The sequence below is a fragment of the Polypterus senegalus genome, chromosome 6 (assembly GCF_016835505.1).
Source record: "Polypterus senegalus isolate Bchr_013 chromosome 6, ASM1683550v1, whole genome shotgun sequence".
NCBI lineage: Eukaryota > Metazoa > Chordata > Cladistia > Polypteriformes > Polypteridae > Polypterus > Polypterus senegalus.
The window spans coordinates 48855815-48876243 of NC_053159.1; positions in this window are offsets into that span (position 1 = coordinate 48855815).

Sequence of the window (20429 nt, forward strand, 5' to 3'; positions counted from 1 at the left end):
TGTCGGGAAAGTGCATAGAACTCTTTTTATGTGTACGCACATTTATAGTTTTGTACGTACGCCATGTTGTTGTGTGAATTCTACGCAAGGCGTTATACATGAACTCCCAGATCTTACAAGATGAGCTGCCGAGGCGTAAATTGGAAGAACACACTGGAGTGCATATTTTTTTTTATCAAAGACAGATTCTCTGTTTAAGTCCTTTTAACTGCTTTGGGAATTTGCTTATTCATTTATATCCTCTCCTTTTATCACTGTTTTACTCAGTTGTTTATTGAAGATTAACTGTATCACACTTTAGAAACAGTTTGCTTCTGATTTGGTTTGTTTTAATAAAATCACAAAGCACATTTTGCACCATCTCTTATTGTGTTATGTGTCCTCATTATCCAATTCATCCTCGGTTGTGACTATTGATGTCCTGGTATCAAGGACATTAATGCCAACTGTAAGCAACCCTGGCATCACACATGTACTTCAGTTAAATTATAGCCCAGAAAGGTGTGCACAGTCTTGTTTATCTTTCCTAAATACCGATTTCCAGTTCCAATGATGTAAAACTGCATTTTTGTAGTTTGTTAGTTGATGATTGTGGAGGGTATATGGCTAACTGTAATCACATTTCTTTTAAAGTTAACATTTTTGCAAGAACTATATGATAGAGAGTGAACATTTCTGCATCAGAATCAGGCTACAATTGTTGGTTGCACTGGACTGTGATGCAGAGCAGCTGATTGAGCCACTTTATCGATAAAATAAAAAAGTGTTGGAGAAATCCTGGATCATGATGATCTGGAGATAACGTAGCCATGAGGACAGCCTAATACTGAGTTCATGCTTATTAACTGTATGCATAACTTATCACCAAAGTACATTTTATCCTCCATTCATTTCTAGATACAGTGCATCCAGAAAGTATTCACAGCGCATCACTTTTTCCACATTTTGTTATGTTACAGCCTTATTCCAAAATGGATTCAATTCATTTTTTTCCTCAGAATTCTACACACAACACCCCATAATGACAACGTGAAAAAAGTTTACTTGAAGTTTTTGCAAATTTATTAAAAATAAATAAATTGAGAAAGCACATGTACATAAGTATTCACAGCCTTTGCCATGAAGCTCAACATTGAGCTCAGGTGCATCCTGTTTCCCCTGATCATCCTTGAGATGTTTAATTGGAGTCCACCTGTGGTAAATTCAGTTGATTGGACATGATTTGGAAAGGCACACACCTGTCTATATAAGGTCCCACAGTTGACAGTTCATGTCAGAGCACAAACCAAGCATGAAGTCAAAGGAATTGTCTGTAGACCTCCGAGACAGGCTTGTCTCGAGGCACAAATCTGGGGAAGCTTAAAGAAAAATTTCTGCTGCTTTGAAGGTCCCAATGAACAAAGTGGCCTCCATCATCCGTAAGTGGAAGAAGTTTGAAACCACCAGGACTATTCCTAGAGCTGGCAAGGCCATCTAAACTGAGCGATCAGGGGAGAAGGGCCTTAGTCAGGGAGGTGACCAAGAACCCGATGGTCACTCTGTCAGAGCTCCAGAGGTCCTCTGTGGAGAGAGGAGAACCTTCCAGAAAGACAACCATCTCTGCAGCAATCCACCAATCAGGCCTGTATGGTAGAATGGCCAGACGGAAGCCACTCCTTAGTAAAAGGCACATGGCAGCCCACCTGGAGTTTGCCAAAAGGCACCTGAAGGACTCTCAGAACATGAGAAACAAAATTCTCTGGTCTGATGAGACAAAGATTGAACTCTTTGGTGTGAATGCCAGGCGTCATGTTTGGAGGAAACCAGGCACCGCTCATCACCAGGTCAATACCATCCCTACAGTGAAGCATGGTGGTGGCAGCATCATGTTGTGGGGATGTTTTTCAGTGGCAGGAACTGGGAGGCTAGTCAGGATAAAGGGAAAGATGACTGCAGCAATGTACAGAGACATCCTGGATGAAAACCTGCTCCAGAGCGCTCTTGACCTCAGACTGGGGCGACGGTTCATCTTTCAGCAGGACAACAACCCTAAGCACACAGTCAAGATATCAAAGGAGTGGCTTCAGGACAACTCTGTGAGTGGCCCAGCCAGAGCCCAGACTTGAATCCGATTGAACATCTCTGGAGAGATCTTAAAATGGCTGTGCCCTGACGCTTCCCATCCAACCTAATGGAGCTTGAGAGGTGCTGCAAAGAGGAATGGGTGAAACTGACCAAGGATAGGTGTGCCAAGCTTGTGGCATCATATTCAAAAAGACTTGAGGCTGTAAGCGCTGCCAAAGGTGCATCGACAAAGTATTGAGCAAAGGCTGTGAATACTTATGTACATATGATTTCTCAGTTTTTTATTTTTAATAAATTTGCAAAAACCTCAAGTAAACTTTTTTCATGTTGTTATTATGGGGTGTTGTGTGTAGAATTCTGAGGAAAAAAATGAATTTAATCCATTTTGGAATAAGGCTGTAACATAAGAAAATGTGGAAAAAGTGATGCGCTGTGAATACTTTCCGAATGCACCATAGATAACACATTATTTCAAGCATAATGTTCAGTTTTTTTCCAAGGCCAGTTCCTGTTTTGTGCTCCCCATAAGTGTGAATTGCATTAAGGAGGTTAGATGTTGTGATTTGGATAATCGAGGGACTCGACTCTCACTGTAAAACGCCAACCATTTACCTGCATTCACTTCATTTTAGTTATATAAATTACTGTCAAAGAGACCATTTAAAGTAGGGATGTCGAACTCCAGTCCCAGAGGGCCGCAGTGGCTGCAGGTTTTCATTCTAACGCTTTTCCTAATCAGTGACCAGTTTTCATTGATAATTAACTCCTTTTCCCTTCATTTTAATAGCCCTGTTTTTAAGGATTCAGTCCTCTGATTTGATTCCTTTCTTCATTAAATGGCAGCCAAACAGAAATGAGATGTGAAACGAGCCAACAGATGACCAGCTAAACTGGGATTTCAAAGTCCAACCAGTTTCACTCCAACCAATCTCTTAATGAGAAGCTGATTCTTGCCGTTAATTAAACTTGTTATTTAATTCCATGGCTCGTTGCTGCTCTCTTTCTGCCACAGCAGACATTTCCAAAACTGTTCATCTTCTCTTTTTTCCTAAGAACACAGTCAAAATGTTTTGTTGAGCTGAGAGGTCAATCTTACTGAGACCTTCGCCTTTCTTTATTTCAGATATTGTGTGATGGGCACAGGTGAGCTGGTCATGTGGCGGTTTGTTTTGTGTCTCATTATTGTTTGGCTGCTAATTAAAAAGGAAAAAGAGGCAACTAAGGGGCCTGAGTCAAGTTAATTAAAACTAAGGCAAAATAAGTTAATTAGCAGCAAGAAACTGGTCACTAATGAAGAAGATGGTTAGAATTAAAACCTGCAGCCACTGTGGCCCTCCAGGACCGGAGTTCGATTTAAAGGTATGGAGTAAACTTGACTTTCTCAGACTTGACTGACTGAAAACCCATAAACCCCTTCTTGCAGTTTGATATGAAAGTAATTAAATCTGATATTACACTAATAGCTTGATAATCAATAAACAGTGTAATAAGGGTGCCATCTTTACCGCTTTCAATGAACATATCCCAGCTGTATATGTGGAACAAACGTCACAAACACTTGATACACATACATAGGAACATCGCAATGGGATCAGAAGAAAGAATCTCATGTTGTGTGTTTTGTGTTTTCTGACCAAAAGGCTCAAAATTCAGTGAGAACCTAAAATTCTCGTTATTAGGCCTTGTCTAATGTTGCTGTTGCTCCTCTGTGCTTGTGCCATCTCACATACAGGGTGGTCCAGATCTAAATATGCAGATCCAGATCGTCTGGATGACTTTGATTTATGCGGGGACGATTCCAGTTCGGCACAAAGACGATTCTTCATGTCGTCATTTCTCACACTTCTCGATGGTCCGGGATTTTTTTGGGTGATTTTCTATGTAATAAACTTAATAAGTTATAGCGTAATGAAAATTGCATAATTAGAGCTGGACCACCCTATATATACTCATAACTTTGGCTATGCTGCCATCTAGGGTCCAATGCAGAAGACTACAACATGAAAATTCACATTACAAGCAAGAGTCTCTCAAACAACACAAGAAATTCCCAATTTTTACAATTATGAAATAAACTGACAGTCTTTTAAAGTTAAACTTTCATATTTATTTATTTGTTCATTTTTATTGGTTAACTTGTTGAATTCCAAAATATTATAATAATATCTCATATTTACAGCAACAACATTTATTTCTATAGCACATTTTCATACACACAATGTAGCTCAAAGTGCTTTACATGATGAAGAAAGAGAAAAAAGACAGAATAAATCATTTAAATTAGGGAACACTAATTAACATAGACTAAAAGTAAGGTCCGATGGCTATGGAGGATAGAAAAAACAACAAAAAAACTCCAGACGGCTGGAGAAAAAAATAAAATCTGCTGGGGTTCGTAGGCCATGAGACCGCCAAGCCCCCTCTGGGCATTCTGCCTAACGTACATGACATCAATCAGTCCTCATTGTATTCAGGGTTCTCATGGGAGGACTTGATGATGACGGTCACGTGAACTTCTGGCCTTTAATCCATCAATGTAGGGACATCATGGTGCTTTGATTAGGTGGTGGTGGCGCAGATTGCCACCACAGAAAACCGGAAAAAGAACAGAAGAGAGAGTAGGGGTTAGTACAGATTTTGGAGCCACCATGAATAATAATGATAATACGCACAAATTTAACTTTTTGATATTTTTCTAGCCCTTCTCCTGTGCCCTGTAGAAAGTAATAGCATTATAAGAATCAGTTCACAGAAGATTGCTTTTGGGTTTTAAAAATGGGGACAAACTGGCTAAATCTCTATGGTTTAAATGGCTTTTCTTTGGTTTCAGACGGTATATTATACCTATAAGTTGTTGTGAAGATTGTAAGAAAAGAGAGACAAGCTAAAAAAAGGTTTGGGGATCCACCCCGTATATTGTGAGAACAATCACTCAAATGAAAATAGCACCCGAGCAGTTTCTGGGACGGGGTACAAAAATGGACTGAGTAACAAGGGAAGGTGGTGGGACTTTATAGGCGATGGGCAGGAAGAGGCAGGTCCATGAGGGAGAAGAGACATTAGTGCACTTCATCAACCCCTCAGTTAAGCCCTTAGACAGCCTTCTAAGTTCACGTGTGTGACAAGATAGACAGAGAGGCAGACAGCGGGATAAAGAGTTACATACAATCACGTGGTAGACAATAATATGGTAGCAGAACATGCTATTGAAATGATACACAATAGTAATAATAGAAGTAGCAGAACTGTTATGTGTACAGAGCACAACAAAGTTAGTACTTACAGTGGTGTGAAAAACTATTTGCCCCCTTCCTGATTTCTTATTCTTTTGCATGTTTGTCACACAAAATGTTTCAAATCATCAAACACATTTAACCATTAGTCAAATATAACACAAGGAAACACAAAATGCAGTTTTTAAATGTTTTTTATTATTTAGGGAGAAAAAAAATCCACACCTACATGGCCCTGTGTGAAAAAGTAATTGCCCCCTGAACCTAATAACTGGTTGGGCCACCCTTAGCAGCAATAATTGCAATCAAGCATTTGCGATAACTTGCAATGAGTCTTTTACAGCTCTCTGGAGGAATTTTGGCCCACTCATCTTTGCAGAATTGTTGTAATTCAGCTTTATTTGAGGGTTTTCTAGCATGAACCGCCTTTTTAAGGTCATGCCATAGCATCTCAATTGGATTCAGGTCAGGACTTTGACTAGGCCACTCCAAAGTCTTCATTTTGTTTTTCTTCAGCCATTCAGAGGTGGATTTGCTGGTGTGTTATGGGTCATTGTCCTGTTGCAGCACCCAAGATCGCTTCAGCTTGAGTTGAGGAACAGATGGCCGGACATTCTCCTTCAGGATTTTTTGGTAGACAGTAGAATTCATGGTTCCATCTATCACAGCAAGCCTTCCAGGTCCTGAAGCAGCAAAACAACCCCAGACCATCACACTACCACCACCATATTTTACTGTTGGTATGATGTTCTTTTTCTGAAATGCTGTGTTCCTTTTACGCCAGATGTAACGGACATTTGCCTTCCAAAAAGTTCAACTTTTGTCTCATCAGTCCACAAGGTATTTTCCCAAAAGTCTTGGCAATCATTGAGATGTTTCTTAGAAAAATTGAGATGAGCCCTAATATTCTTTTTGCTTAACAGTGGTTTGCGTCTTGGAGATCTGCCATGCAGGCCGTTTTTGCTCAGTCGCTCTCTTATGGTGGAGTCGTGAACACTGACCTTAATTGAGGCAAGTGAGGCCTGCAGTTCTTTAGACGTTGTCCTGGGGTCTTTTGTGACCTCTCGGATGAGTCGTCTCTGCGCTCTTGGGGTAATTTTGGTCGGCCGCCACTCCTGGGAAGGTTCACCACTGTTCCATGTTTTTGCCATTTGTGGATAATGGCTCTCACTGTGGTTCGCTGGAGTCCCAAAGCTTTAGAAATGGCTTTATAACCTTTACCAGACTGATAGATCTCAATTACTTCTGTTCTCATTTGTTCCTGAATTTCTTTGGATCTTGGCATGATGTCTAGCTTTTGAGGTGCTTTTGGTCTACTTCTCTGTGTCAGGCAGCTCCTATTTAAGTGATTTCTTGATTGAAACAGGTGTGGCAGTAATCAGGCCTGGGGGTGGCTACGGAAATTGAACTCAGGTGTGATACACCACAGTTAGGTTATTTTTAACAAGGGGCAATTACTTTTCACACAGGGCCATGTAGGTTTGGATTTTTTCTCCCTAAATAATAAAAACCATCATTTAAAAACTGCATTTTGTGTTTACTTGTGTTATATTTGACTAATGGTTAAATGTGTTTGATGATCAGAAACATTTTGTGTGACAAACATGCAAAATAATAAGAAATCAGGAAGGGGGCAAATAGTTTTTCACACCACTGTACATAGCAAACAGGTAACAGACCCTGTACTGGACTGTACAGGTCTAACAAAGTATGAAAATTATTATTATTATTATTACAAAATCAAACATCCACAAATAAACAGTAACCTGAAAGTTTTTAAACCCGTGATCTTCTTATTCTATAAATGATGTTGTGTCAGAGTTATTAATTTATTTTTATTTTATATCAAAACAGCTGGCAAAGGAAAAGAAGAAAACAAATCCTTAATGAAACCAGATCCTGGAGAAAATACAACCACTAGGGGCTTACAGGCAGTATCAGTTGTAGTTTACGAGCACAAAGACTTGCTGGACTGGGCCAAATGGCCGTCCGTCCTCTCCTCAGCATTTTCTGACATTTTTCCGGGTGTGTCTGTCATCCCACTCTTTAGGCTTACTTATGTTTAACTGGTAGAATGAATACATCTTTAAGTAGACATACAAATCGGACTGTTTAGATAAGTCCATCCCTTCAGTTTATGAATCTGCTTCGTCCAATACAGGAACGTGAATGTTGAGGACCTATCGATGCAGCACCCCTGGGTTCTCATTTATAAAATGTGGTGGATTCGAGAATGAATGTGTGTGTACACCAAAGAACAGAAAAGTGCATGTACAAAAAATAAATCATATTTATAAAACCTGTTGTGAGCACTTAAGTTTAACTTTTATAAATCACCGTCATCTTGTAAATGTGTGTAGGTGAATGCGCTGCAAACCTCACCCTGTGGCCACCCTGAAACAACCATAAATATATACTATGCTAATCAGCCTCATACATATGCAGTCACAAAGCTGCTGAACTTCATTGGCTGGCAGAACAGCCTCCCACCTGATGCAACGAGCCAATGGCACCTGCCTTTAAGGGGTCCTATGGTGCGCTCCACAACTGTGCGCCTTTCCTCTGAGGGTTGCAGAGAGGTGTAAGGCCGGAGTTATACTTCAAGCGATGCAACGCATGCTGCAGTGGATGCTCATGCTATGCAAGTGTTGTAATTTTTATACTTGAGTGCGTACTTTACGTAAATCTGGAGGAATCCACCAGGTGGCAGTGCGAGATATTATCACAGGGAGAACATGTTTGGCTTCTCTGTGTTGTGAATTGCCTAAAACACCTATTAAATTGTGATGACACCTTACAGCAATGTCTCTGAAAAGGATGTTTATTAATTAAATCCATCAATCCAGGGATGTGTCCATTCCAACAAGCATTGGGCACGAGTGAGAAACAATCCCTGGACGAGGCCTCAGCTCATCGCAAGGTGAATATAAGCACACATACACTAGCGTCATTTTAGCGGCACCAAATCCCCAAATCTGCATATCTTTGGAAGGAAACCGGAGCACAGTGTGGAATACAAGCAGGGAATACCAGCAACATAACTCCCTGTGAGACAGCAGTGCTATCGCTCCGCCACCGTGACACCCCCATGTGTGTAATTATTAACAGTATTCATTATTTAAACGAAATTATATGTAAAATGTAACATACACACTTTAATGCATTCCATCATGAAAGTGATATCAAGTACAAATCTAAAGATTCTAAATGTGCAGAGAGTTGGAATATCAGACATTTAATGTGTTCTGTGTGGTGATCTTTTGCTGCTTGCTGCTGCTGTCAGGTCCAAGAAGCTCGTAGCGATTAAAAACTGAGATGACGTTTACGACCGTCTGCTTTAATGATAAAATAAACTACGAGGTTAAAGTGAACATTTCGAGATTAAAGCCAAAATTTCCACTTGAATCACAAAATACACATTTTCACCGTGTCCTTAATTTTTTTTTCTCTGTGGCTCAAATACAGTGCTGTGCATTATGTTGCTGTTTGTGAAGTGGCAAAAAAAAAAAGACGGCACAAAAGATGGTATGTGAGACTTTTAAAATGTATCGTGTCATTGCAATCGGGAATATGCGACGCTTGAATATAAAAGCACCACGAATGCATGTGTATGTCGGTATTTTGCTTCACCACATTGAACCATTCACCAAATAGTGAAGCGTGCACATCGATCCCCGAAGGATCTGCATGGAGGCTTGCTGTCACATGTAGAGAGTAAACAGAGACTCTGACGTCACGTTCCGACTTTTAGCACACTGCACCCCCGACTTTTAGCTGGTACTGCAACTCGCGCACGCGTTGCGTTAATTTCAGAGGACCTGCTCAGAGGACGCGTGAAATGAACGCTGGGAACGCGTGGCAGCCATGATGCGGGCACGTACACGTTCTGAGCGTGAAGTATAAACCGGCCCTAAGGCATCAGAATGTCAGCTGGTAGCCATTATCACCTGGCACGTGTAATGACATGATTGTTGTTACAATGAGTAGTACAGAATATATAAAATCAGTGCGTTCACCCGCTAACCTTACCAACAAGCCAGCCATCGCATACAGCACCATCAGCAAGTTCTTCCAGCGCTACTTTGCCTTAAAGTAAATGAATCATGGGGTTGACCCTGACCACTGAGCCACAATGTTTGTCAGTCTCATCTTGGCTTTACAAATCACTTGTGTGTTAATGGAATGCCACTGCTTACGATTAACAAAAACAGCTCAATTAATCCTAGGTGCCCTTGTTGGAATATATATGTATATATCAGTACCCCAATTACGTTAGAAAAACTAAACACTTCTGCAAATTGTGTTTTTACTTTGACCTGTGCACTCACATCTTAAACTGTGAAAAAAAAAAGTGTCGCCTCGTCAGTGGGTTCATGACTTCTAGCACAGCGGCCATGATGGAGATAAAGCTTGGCTGAGATATTCCTGACCTGTTGCCAGAAAGCTAACTGTTGGTAAAACCTGGATATGAAGAGTTGTAGCCTGATTTTGGGCAGTCCATCTTTCTAATGCCAGCACAAAGTTCCAAAGGAAATGACTCTCGGGAGCCTAAGTTGATTCATAAGCCAGAAAAAATCCTTCCGGCCCCTAAAAGCTTATTCCCTTCATATAAGACCATTGGCACAGTCTTCAAGCAGTGCTAAACAAGTGTTACACCATTAGACCATGAATAGACTGCGAGGCATGAGATTTATAGCTTTCTCTACTCAGGGAGTGAATCACGCCTGTGCTTTTATTTCATGTACAGTAATTGGTGACAGCAAGAGACTGCATTGGTTTCTAATCCTGAGAAGTGACAACAAAAAAAAAAAAACTGAAGAAAACCCAAGAAGCTCTTCAATGCAAATATGCAGCATTGGTCCTCTAAAAAGTGAAATGAAATTGAGCCTGTACATCATATGTTATCACTTCTGAGCTTTAATACGTTTGTCACAGCAATACACATTACAATAATGACTTGGTGATATGAATTATTGTACACGTGAGTCATCGTTTAGCTGATTTGGCTGCATTTCTCTACTTTCTTTGAAATGATTATGATGATTTAGAGCTGCCATTAATAGATGCTAGTTTTCCTGTCAAGTTTTCTTCTGTGTGTAAAGTTGCCTGTGCACATTTGGGCCTCTTTTTGTGTGTACACAAGTTTTATAAATCTGACCCCTGGAGTTTTGGGAAGAATGCGATATACTGTAAGACATATTTTTAGTGTAAACTACTAATTATGAATGTACAAAATAAGACTTGGACCATTTTCATTAATACCTGTGCATTTGCTAAAAATGCAACATGTCAGCTGTGGCACACTGGTTAGTGTTATAGTTGGTTTTTATTGCACTTTTGGAGGTATTGTTTCTTTGTGTTTTACTTACACTTATGTGTTCTTTTGGGTTGCTGAATTCATTTTCAATGTTGGTTTGTTCGGATGCTGTCATTGTAATGCAGTGGAATTTATGATGTGTTTTTTCACGTCATTTTGTATTTCTATTGTTGTCCCCCTTTTCTACTGCTTTAGCATTGCAGTTACTAAGCAGTTCATAAGCAGTGACATACGGGATCATGCTTTATGACATTGTAGGTCATCTTATATATAAACATCTACGCATTGAAGTGTGTGTGTGTCTGTCCGGCCCGGAAGTGAGAGGTGGAGTTGGGGTAAGGGCTCCAGCTCCGGGAAAACAGAAAACTAAACATCGACGTGTGGAAGAATGTGTGTGTGCGTCTGTCTGTGTGGCCCGGAAGTGCGAAGCTACTACAGCATGAACCTCAGAGAGCCAGCAAGGTGGCCCCAAGTTAACGAGTTAGAAGAAGAAAGCGACTCTGTTGCCAAAGTAAAACCGCAGAGAAAAGAGAGAAATTCTTACGCAAGCAAGACGAGTACATCGGCAAAACGGTATCCCTTTTACTTTTCCTCCCGTCGCTAATACACAAGCGATGTGAGCACGTCGGCAAAATGAAACCTAGGAGAGAGATGCCCAGTGTAGTTCCTTTCAATTACCTTGCTTGATGAAGGAGCCTTAGCTGCCTCGAAAGTTTGCATTTGTAATCTATTTAGTTAGCCAATAAAAGGTGTCATTTCACCCTACTTTCTCCTCTTTCAATTACCTGACATCTCTACATTTCAATTTTTTTTGACGATTTCAATAGTTTGTAGGTCCCTGGGCTTCTTACAGGCTTACACAGCTAGTAGGGTATAAAGGTCAGCCCCTGGGATTCCCAGATTTGCAGACAACTAAAGGATTCTCAATTTTCTGTGACAAAAGATTAACTTCTCAATTACGCCTTCGAGACAAGATACATTTTGGCTTTGACTCTTGGTTCAACGGAGCCTCTGCTTATGTCTCAACTCCCACAAAGTGCGCTTATTCCAGCAGCAGATCAGTTCACATGGTATCCTCCCTGCTGCAGGTTGTCCCCATATTTGGATGTTTTTTTCTCTCATTCCACATCCGAACCATGTGTGGTAGCCTCCTCAGTGTTATGTTTAGCCCAAGAAAAACAAGCCCAGAATGATGAGTTTTTTTTCAACAAGAAAAAGTGTTAATATGTGTCACAAACATGTAAACACTAAAACATCAACATAAATACAGTAGGAAAGGTACAGTATGTCTGGTGTCCGCTGCTGTACTGATATGTTGTGAAACACACAGCTCGATGGTGCAGTTGCGACGGCAGAAGCGTTTCTTCGCATGCTTTTCTTATATTTATTCTGTTGTGTGCACATAAGAGAGTAGAACGTCAGTGCCTGACCTGTACGATTGATGTTCTCGTTGCGTTATTGCAGGCTATCACAGCGCAAGGCTTACAGATTTCCACATTTCTCCTGATGCAAACAGTGACAGTTGCTCCATTGTGAATGGTGTGTAGGAGACTATCATCTTTCATGTTCTTCCACTTGATTGAAATCTTTTTGCCACATAGTTGCTACACCCCACTGAAGCATTATATGGCTAAAGTCACCAGGCATATCATGGTGTTTTGGTCATTCAGTGCCTTATGCAGTAGTTTCACTATTCATGTCAAAGTCTGATGACCAGTTCACATTGTCATCACTATAACTTGATTCTAAAACTGGCTTTACAGCTGTTTGTTTACAGACCAGTGCGTTTTTTGGTTGAAGGATCCACCCAATTCGTGAATACTGATGAGTAACCATACAGTGGCAAAATATATAGCAGTACCATGATTTTTTTGCAGCACGCTGTTATGTTATCCACTAGATGGCAAAAGAAAACTGTCCAGAGGGTTATTCAGGCTTCAAACTTTACATCAGATCCTAACAGGTTAACCCAAGAGACACTCAGGCTTAACCATTTTTATATAGACTTCCAAGCCCAAGACAGGCTCGGGGTTAACACCAAGGAGGTTGAACTAGTTGGTGAGTGTAAATTAGCTCATTATAAATGTGCAAGAAAGTACTGTAGGAAAAGTAAAGAGATTTAATTTGATTAATTAATTATAAGTTATACCTATGACAATTCGGGAAATTAATTAAATAATTTGGTAATACTACTTTATTTACCTTATCTTTCATTTGTTGTAGGAGGAGGGTCTCTGGCCATTAGACTCATATCAAGATGGGTTAAGCACACTTGTTTTAAGAAAGAGAATAATACAATTTAGTGATAAACACAAGGATTATAGGAATATTATAAATTGTCATGGCCAGGAAGACACCTGGAGCCCACAATAAATGTTGGGGAGCCAGCCATGAAATCAAAAAGAGAACATTTGGGTTTAAATACAGCAAACAAAAATTTGGCCAATCCAGCCTCACGGTACTCTTGATTTTAGACAGCAGGCTTCAGGCAGCTCAGGAGCTCCTTCCACTTTGCAGTCTGGGTCCATCGTGAGACGCTGCTCTCTTTTTATGTGGTCCAGACTGGAAAGGACAGAGTCTTGTCCAGGATCTGCAGGGTGGGTTAGTTGATGACGTTTCTTTCGGTACTGCAGGTGGAAGAGAAAGGAGAGTTAGCGGTAGGAAGGTAATCCCCAGGCGCACTTGCATGACAATATATATTGACATACAACACAGGACGTAACACAGAATTGACAGACAAACATATAACAGAGAGGTTGGCTGTTTACTTGCTATTTAGAGTTGTGATTTATCTTGGCACAGATAAACAGTTTTACTATACCAATGCTTTAAGGATGATGTCCAATGATGTATAGAGTTGTTGTTGTTGTTGCTTTAGGTTCAAGTGGAAGATTTTTCTTGCATTGGAGGTCACTCTTTCTCTTTGCGATGTGACCCTTTGTTCATGATATTCTGTGATTTCTTCAGTTAGGTCCTTTGATGTGTTCTCTGTAACTTCGTTGGGAAAGGTGTTTCTCTTTCTGGAACAAAAGTTTAGATGCTGAAGTTCCTTTCTTAAAGTATTGGCTGCTTCTCGGTCTTCTCAGCCCACTGACACAGAACTTGGCTTGGCAGGGTGGGTCTCAGCTTAGAGGTCTACAAAGAGAAGAAAAGAAATTGTCAACCTTCAGCTTTCCAGACACCAAGGGGCAATTCAGTGTGTGTGTTTCAATGAACGGTTAACTTAGAGAGTGCAAAAGGTCATTTGTATAGGGTACCCAGAGAGATCCATGAAGATGAGTGCAGGTAGTTTGTAATGTGTAACTTTTCGTGTATGGATTAAAGTCAATTTCAGTTGCAAAATAAATGCCTGCTTATAGGACTGCTACCATCACGGTGGCCACTCATTAAATTCTACCTCTTTGTTCTAGATGTGGGGGTCTATTTGGTGACTTCTGGTTTGAACAGGTCTCTGGAAGGATGTCAGTTTACATCTTTGTTATCAAACGAACTTCAAGGCTGAAATTGCTAAAACTACAGTTCAGCCACTTAGTTTCAAATATAAGTTGGGTTTGGTACGGCTGGATTTCTGCATTCCTGTTAAATCTGCTGTCTTAACAGGCCTGGTGTGCCATTAAAAACCTAGCAGCATGTGCAATGCCCACTTTATTGATCCCTGACACTGTTGAGATTGGCTCCGGATACCTAGTGAAACTAAACTGGATTTGCATGTTAGAAAAAGAATCAAGGCAAGTTGCTCAATAAATTTAAAAGTAACCTATTGTTGTTTCAAAATCTTTTAAATTATTTTAGCAATTAATAAAGGTAATATTTTATAATCATTATTTAGAAGGATAATGGGACATCAATTATCAAAATGGCACAGAATTTATTTATACTATATTTATTCCATGTGTGACAAAAGCAACTATACCAGCGCTCAACCTAGCACATACAGATGCAGGAGGCACACTGATAAAACAAATAAATGTTTTCATTTTTCTTTTCTTTGCCTGTGGGCAATGCCTTCCCCATTCCCACAGGCACAACACAGTCCCAATAAGCACAAACCCACACAATTCTTCTTCTTTCTCTTTCTCTTTTCTCCACCACTCCCCTCCAGCAAATTCACACTGGCTCCGGAAACCAGATCCCAACAGGGTTGTAGAAAACTCCATCTCCCATGGAGCCCTGCGGAAATCCGAGGCACCACTGCCACCAAGGGGGGCTTCCATCTAGCGTCCTGGGGGAGATACAGTTCAGGCCCTGCTTGTTCCCCCGGACCATATAAAGAAGAGGCATCTCGGCCGGGCAAGGGCCCCAGCCATCTGCCACACGTGCAAAAACAGAAGTACAGTAAAATAAACATTAATTTACCGTGGACATATTTCTTTAGCATTGCTAGTAATTTGGTGATTGTCATTTGATCAGTTGACATTATTACTTGAATTGTAATTCTCCAGTTGAGCTCAATTTAATTCATTCTTATTGTTATAAACACAATTTGGCCATAGGCATGGAAAACAAGCCCCAAATGGCCCATGAAAAATAATGACCTTAAAATGATGCTAACTTTATTATCATAATGACAAAATATTTAACAACCAGGTAAGCATATCACATAGGCTCTAGGCTAACAAAGTAAGATCATCCAGAGGGTAGAAAATCCTCTTTCATGACCCTTGCTCCCAGGGGACTTATGCTTTTGAAAATGTATAATCTTTTATTTTTCGATAAAACATAAAAATCACTATGCAGTATTCTTTAATTTGCTCAATGTCTGCCCATCGATTGTGAAACTGGTTTAATTTAGTTCGGAAGCACCAAGGCCCATGACTAGTTGTGATGCACTCTGTCTACACAAGGCAGGAACCTACCCTGGATGGAGCGCCAGTCCATCACAGGCCCACTTTCTCAGAATGAGAGTCAACTATCAGCCTAATGTGTAATGGATGTGGGACACAGGGACACAGAGCAGCTGGGATTAAATGCTGGAGCTGTGAGACTGCAGAATGAAACACTGCATCTGCTTTTTGCGCCATCATCCAATTCAGTTTCAAAACTATTTAATCCAGTTTGGGTTTTAGTGGATGGGAGCCTTTCAAGGTAACACAAGTGCACAGCAGGATGAAGCTCCAGCTTGGATGCCATTTCATGACCAGGTGCCCTCACTTGCAAACCCACAATTGGTCATGCAGGGTGTCAGAGTGGCTAGAAAGGCCAACTTGCACATTTTGGCATGTTGTAGGAAACTAAAGTAATGAGTTCAGAGTTTTATGAACATTTTGTATGGTGGTGCTCTTGATAGATGGTTGGATCCCAGCTCTGAAGTCCTGGGTGCCATTCCCTGCCCAGTCACACCTTATATCAAGTTTGGAGTTTCCTCCCGTGGTTATGTCAAGTTGTCCTTATTGTTCTTGTGTATTTCCTTCTACATTTCTAAAGGCACTTGTGACTCTAAATTAGTTCACTGTGAGTTAATATAGCCCATGATCGGCTGCCATTCTGTGAAAAGGTGTTTTTTGCCTGGCACAAAAGTGTGATTATGGTTGTGGTGTTTGATGGTGGACAATTGGTAGTTGGCATCAAACGGTTAAACTCTAGAAGCAGTGCTGCCTTTAATCACAGTGAATTTATGCAGAGAAGACATCGACAGGGTGTGATTAGGGACCCATTCTGACACTGTGTGACCCATTAGCTGACCCCAGTGACATAGACATGAGGTGTCATTACTGCCTGCCTGCCAGCAGCAGCAACATTTGACTGACATGTTCTGCCTATCAGATTTGACTACCCAGAAATAAAGTTATGGAAGAAACTCCTATGGCAAGGAAGAAGAATTCTTTGAAATTCTGTATTGGTGAAATTGAACAGTATTGGGACTAAACATCTAATTACAATGATCTTTAACAAGTCTGGCTGGTGTGTTTACTGCATCAATGAATAGCGAACGTTTTATTGATAAGGCACAGTGTACACCAAAGCACAAGACAATTACTAAAATATTAATTTAGAGGCATTATGTTATTCACTTTTCAAAACTGCTAATTGTAACATATAGGGGCTGCAGCACTGGGTGCATGAACCCAACCTAGATGGTATGCTGGTCTACAATGGGGCACCCATATGCTTACAGTCCTTCACTCAAGGCCAGCTGACAGGTGTCCATCAAATGTACAGGAAACCTGCTGACTTGAGACCATCACAACACTCCACACCACAGCCTTCTCAGCAACATATTTACACTTCAGACGTCCCCTTCATTCCACCGTGAGCCAGGAATTGTGCAGACCACTGGAGTAAACTAAGTCACTGCCTTGTTCATGAAAGTTGCCCGACATGATGTTCTTTTGTATATGGTATAAAATCCTGCTGAAAATACCCATTTGAAAAAGGACACAGAGGGTCCATGACAAACCTAGGTACAGTATGTGTTAACATTCATATATTTATTTGGTATTAAAAAATCTAATATGTGTCAAGAAAACTTTCCCCACACATTACACAACCATGAACAGCCTGCCCCTTTCACACAAAGCAGGCAAAAGTGTGGATTCATGCTGCTTACACCAAATTCTACCACATCATTTGTATTACACAGAAGAAACTGAGATTTGTCAAAAAAGCTACATTTTTTCAAAATACAGTCATCCAGTTTTGGGCTTACTGTGTCCAGTGCTGCCTCATTTTCTTGTTCTTAGTTGGCAGAAGTGAAACCCTGTGCATACTTCTGCTGCTATAATCGATCCAGTTCAAGGTCTGGCAAGGTGCGTATACTTGGAGACTCCCTCCTACTCACTTCTGCTGTAAAGAGTTGTCATACAAATATTTGTAGCCATTGCGTTTGCTTAATGAAGTCTCTGTATTTTTCCCTTATTGACAACAATTTTACCCACAGAATTTGCTTTACACACTGTATCCAGCAGGGGGTACATACTCCATGGGAAAGTGTTCTTCTAAGACTGTAGTCATACTTGAGACAATATGCACTGATCAGCCACAACATTAAAACCACTGACAGGTGAAAAGAAAAACATGTGGTAGTTACAAAGCTATCTGTCTATGGGTGGAATATATTACGTGGAATGTGAACAGTCAGTTCTTGAACGTGATGTGTTAGAAGCAGGGAAAACGATCTGAGAGAACTTGACAAGGGCCACATTATGATGGCTGGATGACTGGGTCATAGGATCTCCATAATGGCAGGTCTTATGGGGTTCTTCTCAGTATGCTGGGGTTAGTAGCTACCAAAAGTGGTCCAAGTAGGGACCACCAGCTAGTGACAGGATCATGGGCACCCAAGGCTCACTGATGCATGTGTACAGTGAAGGTTAGCCCGTGTGGTCTGATCACGCAAAAGTGACACTGTAGCACAAAAAGCTGAATTAAAGAAAGGTGACAGAACACACAGTGCATCTCAAGGTGCTACTTTTGGGGTGCTGTTGTCACAGATCGTTCAGAGGGCCCATGTTGACCTGTCTATGACCAAAAGTGCCTACAATGGGCACGAGAGTGTCAGAACTGGAACATGTAGCAATCAAAGGTGGCCTGATCTGATGCATCTCATATTCGTTTAGATCATGTAGACAGCATTTGTTTGTGGATTGTTTACTTACAGATGAGATGGCAGCAGGATACCCTATGGGAAGAAGGCAAGCTGGCAGAGGCAGTATAATGCTTTAGGCCAGGGTTGCCCAATGCGTCAATCGTGATCGACCGGTAGATCGCAAAGGTAGTTCAGGTAGATTGCATTGCATTAAAAAAAAAATATATTTTTTAAATGTTAGTCTATCATATATCCTCCCTATGGCATTTGCCACTTGATTGACATACAGGGCGGCCAGTATGAGATCTCTTTTTTTCTAACACGCTGATCTTCCTGCACGCACGATCAAATGCGTGAGCTACTGCAAAACTCCAGCTGTGATCTAGTTAGCCTTCCAATTTATATTGACTAAAGAAGGGATTTTAAAAAATTATTTGGGGAGGGTATGGGCTGGATGTGGAACTGGAAGAGGATTTTTTTCTCACAATGTCACAATCGAAGTGTGTTTGTCTGATCTGTCAATCTATCATTGCTATTCCAAAGAAGGAAAATATGGAAAGGCACTTTCGAACTGTTCATAAAAAGTACGAAACGTACGTCCTTCCAAAAAGTGACCTGAGAAAGAGAAAGAAGAGGGAACTAAAATCGCAGTTAATCGGACAGACGTCATTTTTCACTCGGCTGAATTCAAAAGCTCCCTGACTGCATTATTCGGCTGTACTTATTTATGAGAGTCAGCCTTTTCCCACATGACGATTATTAAATCCAAATACTGTAGTGACCATAAATGTATTGGATTGTTATTGTGCCATAAATGTTATTCAGTTATGCAAGGTACGACAACATACATTTTATGTATAAAGCATACTCAGTATATATATATATATATATATATATAATTTTTAACGTAGGTAGATCATTTTGACCTGGTCATTTTAAAAGTACCTTGTAAGCCGAAAAAGTGTGGGCACCCCTGCTTTAGGCAATGTTCTGCTGGAAAGCCTTGGGTCCTGGCATTAATGAGGATGTTACTTTGACACATATCACCTACATAAAGATTGTTGCAGACCATGAACACCTCTTCATAGCAATGGAATTCCCTAACGGCAGTGGCCTCTCTCAGCAGGATAATATGACCTGCCATACTGCAAATGTACTTTAGGTATGGTTTGAAGAACATGGCAAAGAGTTCTTGGTGTTGACTTGGCCTCCAAATTCCCCAGATTTCAATCCAAATTGAGCATTGGTGGGATGTGCAGGAAAAACAAGTCCGATCAATGGAGGCCCAAACTCGCAACTTACAGGACTTAAAAAGAACTGCTCCTAAAGTCTTGGTGCCAGATACAACCACAGGACAACTTCAGAGGTCTGTTTTAGCAGCACAAGGGTGGCCTATACAACATTAAGTGGTTTTAATGTTGTGGGTGATCAGTGAATCAACCCCAGTAACCACTAAACAGATATTAAGATAAGAAGATTACGGTACAAAAGAAAGAAAGTATTAAACTGGTTTAAGTATTGCAGTTACTTCTATAAACAAACCAACTGTTGTAGCCTACAGGACAGTACAACCGTCTTATCATGTTTCAGTGGGGTCTTCAATGATTGCCTGTCCACTTTTTGGAAGAGACAGATGTATTGTTCTTGGCACAGATGGATAGCAGGAGATCTGTTGCACCCTTCCATAGTTTGGATTGGATTGTAGACACATACACTCACCTAAAGGATTATTAGGAACACCTGTTCAATTTCTCATTAATGCAATTATCTAATCAACCAATCACATGGCAGTTGCTTCAATGCATTTAGGGGTGGGGTCCTGGTCAAGACAATCTCCTGAACTCCAAATTGAATGTCAGAATTTTGAGCGTGGCATGGTTGTTGGTGCCAGACGGGCCGGTCTGAATATTTCACAATCTGCTCAGTTACTGGAATTTTCACGCACAACCATTTCTAGGGTTTACAGAGAATGGTGTGAAAAGGGAAAAACATCCAGTATGCAGCAGTCCTGATGGGGGAAAATGCCTTGTTGATGCTAGAGGTCAGAGGAGAATGGGCCGACTGATTCAAGCTGATAGAAGAGCAACTTTGACTGAAATAACCACTCGTTACACCCGAGGTATGCAGCAAAGCATTTGTGAAGCCACAACACGCACAACCTTGAGGCGGATGGGCTACAACAACAGAAGACCCCACCGGGTACCACTCATCTCCACTACAAATTGGAAAAAGAGGCTACAATTTGCACAAGCTCACCAAAATTGGACAGTTGAAGACTGGAAAAATGTTG